At 54.3% G+C, this 10,753-nt stretch overlaps 1 long non-coding RNA gene across 1 annotated transcript; it reads left to right on the forward strand.

The window, feature by feature from the left end:
* The first annotated feature begins 844 nt into the window (after window positions 1-844).
* On the forward strand, window positions 845-4,910 carry LOC112427704 (uncharacterized). The gene is made up of 3 exons (XR_011617706.1): window positions 845-964; window positions 2,341-2,500; window positions 4,781-4,910. It is a non-coding gene; the product is annotated as an uncharacterized lncRNA (long non-coding RNA).
* Window positions 4,911-10,753: the final 5,843 nt, after the last annotated feature.

Here is a 10,753-nt window from a genome sequence, read left to right on the forward strand (position 1 = left end):
AATCCTAAGCAAGACTTAAGGTTGGATGAGACACATGTGCATGGGGAGCCAGGAGCAGGCTTTAAACCTGGAGAACTCAGGTGCCCAGGGTGGCTCTGGCGCTATCTCTCTGCAGTGGACTGTCCCAGTACACTCAGGCAGCTCTGTGCTCCCAGCTGCCCTGGGCATCAGTGTCATGGGCTGAACCAACACACAGGGCAGCCCCAGCCCTCCCTGCTCTGTCCTCTGCCCGAGTCAGGGCTCTCCAAGACAGCGCTGCTGGGCACCGTGGTGCTGACCGGACACCAACAGCTCACCGCCACCCCGTTCCCTCGGATGGACCCATGTGCCCCATGCAATGGAAGGGCCTTGCTCTTGTCCCTTTCATTCTCTCATCAGCCTGGCTTCCCTGAGGACTGCCTCAGTCTCTGGTTGGATTGGGGACTGCCTTAGCATGCTCTGGTGACAAGTGACATTCATTGAGTGGTGGGACTGGAGCAGATATGCCATGGAACGGGCTGCAGGGCTGCTGCCGTCAGTCACCAGGATTACAAGGAGCGGGGGCCTTGGAGGCTGGACGAATCTGTCTTAATGTGGGAATGACAGTCAGGACCCTTGGTGACAAGTGACAGAAACACAGCCTGAGCCAGATCAGGGAAGAGGGAGGGTTTGTAGGTTTAGAGGCCAAACCTCAGGAAGGGCTGGCATGCTGTGGACGTCTGGGATCGCCGGGATGGTCTCCATCTCTAATCCGCCCTTCCCAGGGTCAGCACCACGCTTGCAGACCTGTCTCCTCTGAAGAGCTTGGCTGTGGCAGCCACAGGTCCCAGCTCACAAGCTCCCAGCCTCCTTAGGGTGATGAAGACGGGGGCAAGGCCTTTCCTCGGCCCCCAGTGGAAAACTCTTGCTGAGGTGCTGGCTTGGAGCTTGGAGCATGTGCTCTTCCTTGGGTGCCAGCCCCACCCTCACCCCCAGGACCCGCATGGTGAGTAAGGGAAGATGTCCCCCAAAGAGGAAGGATGCCGCTGGTGCCAACAAGAAGACAGCACTCAGCAAAGTGCATGACACCCATTTCAGGGCCATGGCCTCAGAGCATCTCCGCATGGGCCCTTTTTTTTTTTTTTTTTTTTTTTTTTTGAGATGGAGTCTCGATTTGTTGCCCAGCCTATAATGCAATGGCATGGTCTTGGCTCACTACAACCTCCGTCTCCTGGGTTCAAGCAATTCTCCTGCTTCAGCCTCCCAAGTAGCTGGGATTACAGGTGCCCGCCACCATGCCTGGCTAATTTTTTTATTTTTTAGTAGAGATGGGGTTTCACCATGTTGGCCAGGCTGGTCTCGAACTCCAGGCCTCAGGTGATCTACCTGCCTCAGCCTCCCGAAGTGCTGGGATTACAGGCATAAGCCACCATGCCCAGCCCTGGGCTCTTCTTACTGGCAAGAACAGACCCTGAGTGTGGACCCTGCACAGGCTTTAGCATCTGGACGGGACTGTGAGTCTGTTTTGTGTTACCAGAGAGGAATGTCTGAGGCTAGAGAATTTATGAAGAAAGGTTGATTTGCCTCACAGTTCTGCAGGCTGTCCAGGAAGCATGGCGCTGGCATCTGCTTCTGGAGAGGCCTCAAGAAGTTTCCAATCACTGGGAAAGGTGATGGAGGTGTTAGCGTGTCATGTGGTTGAAAAGGGGAGGAGGGGCCAGGCTCCTTTAAACAACCAGCTCTCAAGCGAGCTAACAGGGTTAGAACTCCCTCATTACCTCCAGGATGGCCCAAGCCATTCCTGAGGGATCTGTCCCTGGATCCAACACCTCCCACCAGGCCCCACCTCCAACACTGAGGGTCACATTTCAACATGAGATTTGGCGGGGATGCACACCCAAACCATCTCAGGGTGCTTTTCCTGGCTTCATCCCAAACTGCAGAGGGGCTGATGGGCGGTGGAGATAAAGTGGGGGCAAAGGTGCCTCTCCCCAGAGAGATGGGCGCTGAGCAGGGTCCTCAACACCTCAGCCTCAGAGAAGCACACACTCATCCGCTGAGCATGCCAGGTGCTCCCATGAGTGGGATCGGAGGGAGAAGCCAGCAGGTGATGTGCTCTTCAAGTCACTGGGCAGTGCCCAGCCCCAGGCACCCTGCCATGCCCAAAGAGTGGCAGCCAGACCTCCTGACCCCACCAGATGCCCCCCCATCCTCTTGGCCTCTCCAACTCCCTACCCGGCTGTAAGCTCAGTCCTTTCATGAATGGAATAGGAAGTGAGACGGGGGAGAAAGGACACGGGGGACATGGGAGGTGGTGGCGAGTGGGTCACTGCTGTGGGCAATGGGGGTTTGAGCCTGCAAGACACCCCTGGAACTGCACAGGACACATCTCAGAGCTGGCCCACATAAGACAGGAGGAAGCTGCAGCATTTATCCATCCACTCCATTCATCCGTCACTGGCTGGAGCCACTCCTTCGATGCAGATGCCCACAGGCCTCCATGGCTATAGGGAACCTGCAGGCTGAGTCACAGGAACCGAGGGTAAGGTGGCTGGTGTGCAGGGTGGCCATGCGTGTCCAGGAGGTATGGGGGACATGACAACAATGTCCACTGTGTCTCCAGGCAGGCACTTCTGCAGGGCTGAGACAAGCCCCAGTGACAAGGAGGGGGCAGGCATCCCAGCAGGGCTCAGTCCCCAGAGAGAAGCTTGGGCCTCACTCAAAAATGACCAACGGTCAGCAAGGGTATTGGGGTGCTGCCTTTCCTGCTAACCACCATGAGCCCGGAAAGCTGCATGGCCAAGTGGCCTGCCCGGAAGGCACACTTGCCCCAGAATAGAACTCTCTCCACCCCCATGTCCGTGCACACTGCAGGGCGGGGACTCAGACACAATCCACCCCATTAAATCAAGTCAGGTAACTCTCTCGTCTGCATCATAATTAACTTTACTTTCTTCAAAGGAACACATTAAGGCAAAATGTTGGGGATCTTTTAAAACAAAGCCATTTTCCTCACTACGATTATTTTTGATGAGCTAAGTGGTGTTAGTTTTTTTTGTTTTTTTTGTTTTTTTTTTTTTTTTTTTTTGAGACGGAGTCTCACGCTGTTGCCCAGGCTGAAGTGCAGTGGCGCGATCTCGGCTCACTGCAAGCTCCGCCTCCCGGGTTCCCGCCATTCTCCTGCCTCAGCCTCCTGAGTAGCTGGGACTACAGGCGCCCGCCACCGCGCCCGGCTAATTTTTTGTGTTTTTAGTAGAGACGGGGTTTCACTGTGGTCTCGATCTCCTGACCTTGTGATCCGCCCGCCTCGGCCTCCCAAAGTGCTGGGATTACAGGCTTGAGCCACCGCGCCCGGCCGGTGTTAGTTTTTAAATTGCAATCGAGAGAGAGAGCACGCATGCACAGAGTCATCGACAATTTTCGTTTCCAACAATTGCAGTTGTGAATCCTGCTACCAATGCTACTAATAGCTTCCATGGTGGTTTATACTCATTTGCCTAAGAGCCAAACCCCAGGCTTCTATCTCAAAGGGTGACTTGAGCCAATTAGTGCACATCTTGAACCAATCCTTCTCTGGGAAGAAAGCATTCATGGCAGTACCCACTTAGAATCGTGGGGTGTTCTGGGGCCCCTAATGGGAAATGGAGTGGTTTAGAGGAAGAAGTTAAATTTGACCTGTTGGGTCATGACCTGAGCGGAGCATTGGGGGACCCAGTTGTTGACTCTCCACCCTGAAGAATACAAAATGCTCCAACACGGAACGTTCCAGTGGACGGCAGCAACCGGCATGCTATGGGCTCCTTTAAAAATAAGCCCCATTGTTCCCTAACCGCCTATTAATAGCTTGAAAAGACATCTGTTCCTAATTTGGTCTTCTCAAATCAAGAAATCTTCCCTTCACTTTCCTCCAGGGCCAGGATGAAATCAATCAAGCTACAAAATTTATTAAGCACCAGGCACATTCTGGCCCAGACCTCGGAGCCAGCCCTGCAATGTGACCCAAGCACTCAAAGGCCCTGGTCTGCACGGAGCATGCACCCTTCCTCCAGCTCTGACATCCCTCCCCATTCAGGCAGCACAGATGCACTAAAGAGCCCCCAGGGTCAGCCAGTCCCACCCCGTTCAGTGCCCCAGCTCCCTCTGCTCCGTCCCCTAGGGTCAGCTGTTCCAACAGTTTCTGACTCGAGGCATAGCTCCCTTAGATTCTGCCAGGGACGGGCAGCTCGCTGTCTCTCAGATGACTCTTCTCATTCCCAAGTATCTGCTGCTGCTAAATACTCCCAAACTCACCTCTCACAATCAGTCCCAGCTCTCTGGGGACACACGCAGCAGGCTGACTCTTCTGATTATGGCAAGCCTTCAGCTACTTGAATGGAGATGTCTGCCTGTCCCCATGACTCCTCTCTAGCTTTGGTACCTGGGTAGCGGGGAGCTGTTGTGGACCCAAAGCCCAGACAGGACAAGCGAGTCCAGGGACATAAAGCCACACGGACGCCCATTCCTGGAAGCAGCCTCAGCAGTCATGCGTCCTCCACACCCCCTGCACCCACTCCTGCAGTCCCAGACCCACAGCTCACCATTTTCAGGGTACACTGTGCTCACCGCACCCTAGGGCCTTTGCATGGCTCTCCCCACTGCCCGGCATGCTTTCCTCTGCTTTCTACAAAGCTGTTCCCCCACCTTGTCATCCAGTCCCCAGTAACGGTCTCTGCCCTTGCTGCTAAAGTGCACCCCCAGTCACGCCCAAAGCACACCCCTCTTTCAATTCTCTACTGTCTGATTTTTCTCTTTATTCATGTTTATCATCTCTCTGCCCCTCTAGAATGTAAGACCATGAATAAGCACAGGGGAAGAACTCAATAATCGGTTGTCATCTGGATAAAGAAAACAACTTTCCAGGCAGAAGAAACGGCAGCTGGAACCAAGATGGCTGGAGCAGCCGTGGAGCAGCGGTGGAGCCCACTGGTCCCGAGTACATGCTTCGGCGTGAAAAGGACCTGTGGCCAGCTGTGGCCCTGGGCAAGCTGCTTGACCTTCCTGAGTCTCGCCTCCGCATCTGCACAGTCAGGACTGGCACAGCGCTGGCCTCCTGATGCTGTGTGTGGTGGTGTTTGCAGAGCGCTTGATAGAACGCGGGTTCAAAGCAAACCCTTCATCTACGGGCCGAGGAGGAAACCTGACTCAGCACGCAGGCCAGCCCAAGGAGAGAGATGAGGCGGGGCTGGCCAGTGGGGACGCAGTGGCCTTGAATGGCATGTCAAGGCCTCTGCCCTGGGGACAGTGCAGTGGGAGGAGCTGCCCAGGCTCATGGGCTGAAGTCAGAAGAGCCAGAAATAAACGCCACCCTCAAGGCCCAGATGGGGACCTACCCCTGACTCTACTGTCTCCCTCTGCTCTTCCCCTGTGCACCTATGGAAGAGCCTCGGGCCCCCCTGGGGGACTTAAGCTCAGGGAGGGGGCTTATGTGGGGAGCAAATCTGCACCTGCTTCTCTCAGTGGCTCACATTGCCTAGGAGTGAGGAGAAGAGAGCAGGCCCTGCTCTCCGGCCTCAGCCTCAGCCTCAGCATCCCTCCCCTCTGCCGGTGCCAGCCCCCGGGTGTGAGAGAAAGCAGAGGCCTGAAGAAATGGGCTCCCAGAGGGGCCCTGCCTCAGCCCCACTGGCCCAAGCCCCCTGTAGCTCCTGGGCCCAAGCCAAGGCGCTTCTGTCAGCGCCAGGGCCCCCAGGACACAGCCAGGATTGTGCAGCCTGCGGCAGGCTCCCAGCCACAGCTGAGGGGACAAGGCCCAGCTGTTCCTGCAGACAAGTGGGCAGCTTTCTTCCCACATGAAAAGGGAACCTGTGTCCCTGGGGGAGGGATGGGAGGAGGGAAGAAGCCAGGGGAGGCCCAGGGACAACTGCTCAGGGTCCCCTATTCCCTGGGGTGGGCAGGTGGAGCCAGGAAAAGGGAGGCAGCCCTGGTCGTAAGCAAGCCTCCCAGCCACTGGCTCAGTCCATTCTCCACCTCTGAATCCTGTGTGACCCTGGGCCAGCCCCTTCCCTAATCTGGCCTCAGGTTTCTCCACTGAAAAAAAGGAGAGGTAGAGAATTTCCCCTTTGTCCTAGCAGAGGGACAGCTTCAGGGAAGATGCAGCCTGTCTCCTTGAAAGGCTGGACTCCCAGCCAGGCACGGTGGCTCACGCCTGTAATCCCAGCACTTTGGGAGGCTGAGGCAGGTGGATCACCTTAGGTCAGGAGTTTGAGACCAGCCTGGCCAACATGGCGAAACCCTGTCTCCATAAAAATACAAAAATTAGCCAGATGTGGTGGTGGATGCCCATAATCCCAGCTACCCAGGAGGCTGAAGCAGCAGAATCACTTGAACCCAGGAGGCGGAGGTTGCAGTGAGCCAAGGTCACGCCATTGCACCCCAGCCTGGGCGACAGAGTGAGACTCTGTCTCAAAAAATAAATAAATAAAAGAAAGTTTGGACTCCCTAAGTGAGGAGGGTAGCAGGACATGGTGGAACAAGGCCAGACAGAGCCATCAGAACTCTGTCTGGTTGGAGGGTAGACCCACGCCCAGCATGCCCTGCATGGCCTAGGAAACAGTGTGGGAGGCCACCCACAGTGTGGGTCCCAAGGCCCCCGGAAGGCATCCAAGGGGAGGCACTGGAGGCGGAGTTAGGATCAGCTCTGCCACACTAGAGCCCAAATGCACCATCCCAGGACCCCCGGGGCCCTTCTCTGAAAACCGACAGGACAGAAACTATCTGGAGAGAGTCTCTTTTGAATGACTCTTCTTCCATGGGCCTTATCATTAACCATACACCTTTCTCTGGAGATGAGAAATCCAGGCTGGGCATGGTGGCTCATGCCTGTAATCCCAGCACTTTGGGAGGCCAAGGCAAGAGGATGGCTTGAGCCCAGGAGTTCGAGACCAGCCTGGGCAACACAGTGAGATCCCTGTCTCTGCAAAAAATTTGAAAATTAGCCAGATGTGGTGGGATGCACCTGTAGTCCCAGTTACTTGGGAGGCTGAGGCAGGAGGATCACTTGAGCCCAGCAAATCGAGGCTGTAGTGAGCTGTGATCATGCCACTGTACCTCCAGCCTGGGCGACAGAGCAAGACCCCAACTCTTAAAAATAAAAATTAAATTAAAATAAAAATCCACCTATGTCTGCACCAATCTCTACCACACACCCCAGGGCAGCCCAAGGCAGGCCCTCTTCCCACTGACTTTACCCCAGGTTCCAGCAGAAGCTCCCTGCACACCAGGCCCTCCAGGGCTCAGCTGCAGAGCACGTGGGACCCATCATCCCAGGAAGGTGATGTCTGGGCCCTCCGGGAAGGGGCAGACAACATGCCAATAGGATTGGTAGGTGAGGCTGTTTGCAGATCAGTGAGCCCGTCTAGGAGAGACAGGGAATCATGTAAGCTGGGTCTTATTAAATGTAGCAGCAGCTGCTATTTAATGAGTGATTTTTAATGGGAGATAAAGACCCGGACAGAGACTGTCAGGACTCTTTCTGTTTCAGAAAACTGAGCTCCGACTGGAGTGTGAAATGCAAAAGGAAGGTAGTAAGGTCCATGGAATTGAGGAATGCGGGGTGTACCTCTCTCCCAGCACGACTGCATCACAGGAGTCAGTTCTTGGGGTCTCTGCTCCGACTTCTCCCCAAATGGTGCAGAGGCAGCTCTGGCCATCCCCACAGTCCGCCTTGCTGGGGACAAAGGAGTGCCACTTTCCTGGTGACTCTGGTCAAGCTCACCATCATGATGCCCGCAGGTCCAGCCGGGACATGTGCACCCCTGAGCCTATTACTGCAGTCAGGGGCCAGAGCATCCTGAGTGGGGAGGCTTGACTCATGATTCCCTGTCTGAGGCTGTGGGATGGGCCCAGTGAGACAGGCAAGCAGGGCCTTACCTCCACACAGAGAGCCCACAACCTCCCCGGCACACAGGTGAGCTGGCAGGCTGGCCCCCGTTCCACTCTACGGAAGAATGAGAGCTCAGAAAATTGTCACTGTGCCTTCCTTCCTGGTAGACTGCCTTTTGTTGTGTTGATAAAGAGGTGTTTGTGAGGCCTGTTCACGTTGCTAGAGAGCCACCTTTAGGATAGGTGGTGTCCATGCCACCTCCGGGGACGTCCCTGCTCAGGGTCACCCCACAGAGCTGCTGATGCACCCAGCGTCCTCCGAGGTGATGAAGAGCCTCCGAAAGCAGAGCAGGCCAAGCCTCGGACATGTTGTAACAGTACATGGAAGTCGTTAGCTTCCATTTTAATTTAACAAGCCCAATTTTATAAATAAGAGCAAATTTTCCCAGGCTATTATTTCTAATTACGCATTTACATCAATTCACATTATGCGGTTGATGAAATGTTAATACCAGAGGCAATTTTCTGCTGACGGGTGGCCTGGAGAGGAGTTTCTTCACATTACAAGTCAATATTTTTGGGAATAATTATCCAGTTGCTCACCAGAGTCTGCACTGACTAACCTAATGGCTGTGTCTACACAGTCCCCAACTTGAGGCACTGAGGGGAAATGCTCCAATGGGGAAAAAAGGTGGAGGAGACCAAGATCACGCTGAGGGGGGACCCTGGACAGCTCTGATGCGGCCTCTCCTGGCTGGTGGGACAGGCTCAGAATCAACTGCACTGTGGACCAGCATCACGTCTTTTGATTATGTTACAAAATGGCTCCAGAACTTAGACTTCCATGTGCAAGGTGAGAATGGTAATAGTAACTTTCTCATAGGGTAAGTTCATATATGTATGCCTTCATTCACTTATCAATCTAAGAAACACTTAATTGCACACCTCCTCTCTGTCAGGTACACAGTAGGTACTCAGTAAGTGATAGTGCATGGAACACTATGCAGCCATAAAAAAGAATGAAATTGTGTCCTTGGCAGCAACATGGGTGCAGCTGGAGGCTATTATCCTAAGGGAATTAACACCAAAACAGAAAACCAAATACCACATGCTCTCACTTACAAGTGGGAGGTAAGCACCAGGTACATATGGACATGGAGATAGGATCAACAGACACTGGGGTCTACAAGAGGGTGAGGAGTGTGTGTTGAAAAACCACCTGTCAGGTACTATGTTCACTGTCTGGGTTACGGGGTCATTAGAAGCCCAAACCTCAGTATCACTCAATATACCCAAGTGACAAACCTGCATGCGTCCCCCAAATCTGAAATAAATTTTAAAAGAATAAAATAAATGGAAGTGATGACTCTGAGGAGGAGGAGGCACAGACATCCTGGCAGAGTGAGCCCGTGGGTACCTCCTGGGTCTGGGTGGCATCTCAGAGTTGAATGGCACCATGGCAACAGAGGCAGAGAAATCCGAGACATGTGTCTGCAGATACAGCCCAAGCCCTGAAGGACACAGCCAGAAGGATGTGTCCTCCAGTGCAGGATGGTCCCCTCCAACTGTTCACAGAGCCTCTTCTACGGGGAGGCGCAGCACCAGGTGCCAGGGCATGGGAGAGGCAATGCGGGCTGGGACGAGGCTGGAGGCTGAGGCAGTGAAGAGAAATAGATCTGAGAGCTGTCCCAAAGGTAACAGCCCAGGTCTCAGCAGCAGGCCACAGAGGGGAGGAAGGGAAAGGCATCAGGGATCCCTCCTGTTGGGCTATGTGGGTGTCAGGCCAATTACCAAGCCAAAAAAAAAAAAAAAAAAAAAAAAGCAACTACCAGGCTCTTAGTAGACCAGCCTCAAGCCACTGCTGAGAGGCTGGCTTGTGAAGGAAAATTACCAGCTTCATATGAACACTGTGAGGTTCCCTTGTGACATCTCCATGGAAGCCCACAAAGACAAAGGACCACCGCCATCTGGAGCCAGAGAAGAAGACACGGCACTGAGCTGTGGGGAACCCCTACACTCTGGGGTTTAACAAAGGTGGCCACTACCGAGCTTACAAGGAGATGGAGATGTGTGGCCAGAGTCGCTAGAGGAAAGCCAAGAGATCTGGTCACAGAAACCCAGTGCTTCAGAAAGCAGAGCTCAGCCTAATGCGCTAGGAAGTCAAGATGAGGACTAACATGTGCACCTTGAATTTGAGAACATGGCGGCGCTGAGGCATCTCAGCGGGAGCCACTTCTGGGACAGGGTGGCCTGGAAGTCCACGCACAGAGGACATACTTGTCCAGGAGGCAGGGAGGGCTTGCTGTGCAGGGAAGGGAGATGGGTGGTGGCCCCTGTCAGCCTCTGCAGGAAGACCTGGGAATGGGCCAAGCCCTCTCTCCTCCCCAGCCTGGGATCCTCAAGCCCAGGAGTGAGGAGCTAAATAGACAGTGGCAGGGACCTCAGGGCTGAGGCTCCAGCTACTTCTTCCTGCGTCAAGCTCGGTTTCTTGTCTGTAAAAAGGAGAGGAATTCTAGGCACAGTGTTGGTATGAGGGTGAAAGGAGAGCACAGAACCTGACCTGCAGAGGTGCACAGCCCTCCCAGGTAGAGCAATGCACAAACGCCTCCCTGCAACCAGCACCACCTGCCAGATGCTTCCCTGCGACCAGCACCATCCGCAATTATTCCTGGGCTCAAATGCCCCAGTGCCAGGCACAGGTGAGAGGGTAAACTTGGATGCAGGACTGAAAAAAAAGGCCAAACTCAGGGGTAACATCCTCACCCAAACTTGAAGTCGATTAAAAACTCAGGTGAGTTTGCCAACCCATGGGGGACATAGCTCACAGGCACCTCAAGTCTCACAAGCGTCCCCACAGCTGGCATGAGGGTGCCCAATTCTCCCCAATCTTCTATCGCTGTCCCCACAGGTATTTTTTTGAGACAGGGTCTCACTCTGT

Source organism: Macaca nemestrina, chromosome 20 (genome assembly GCF_043159975.1).
Source record: "Macaca nemestrina isolate mMacNem1 chromosome 20, mMacNem.hap1, whole genome shotgun sequence".
NCBI lineage: Eukaryota > Metazoa > Chordata > Mammalia > Primates > Cercopithecidae > Macaca > Macaca nemestrina.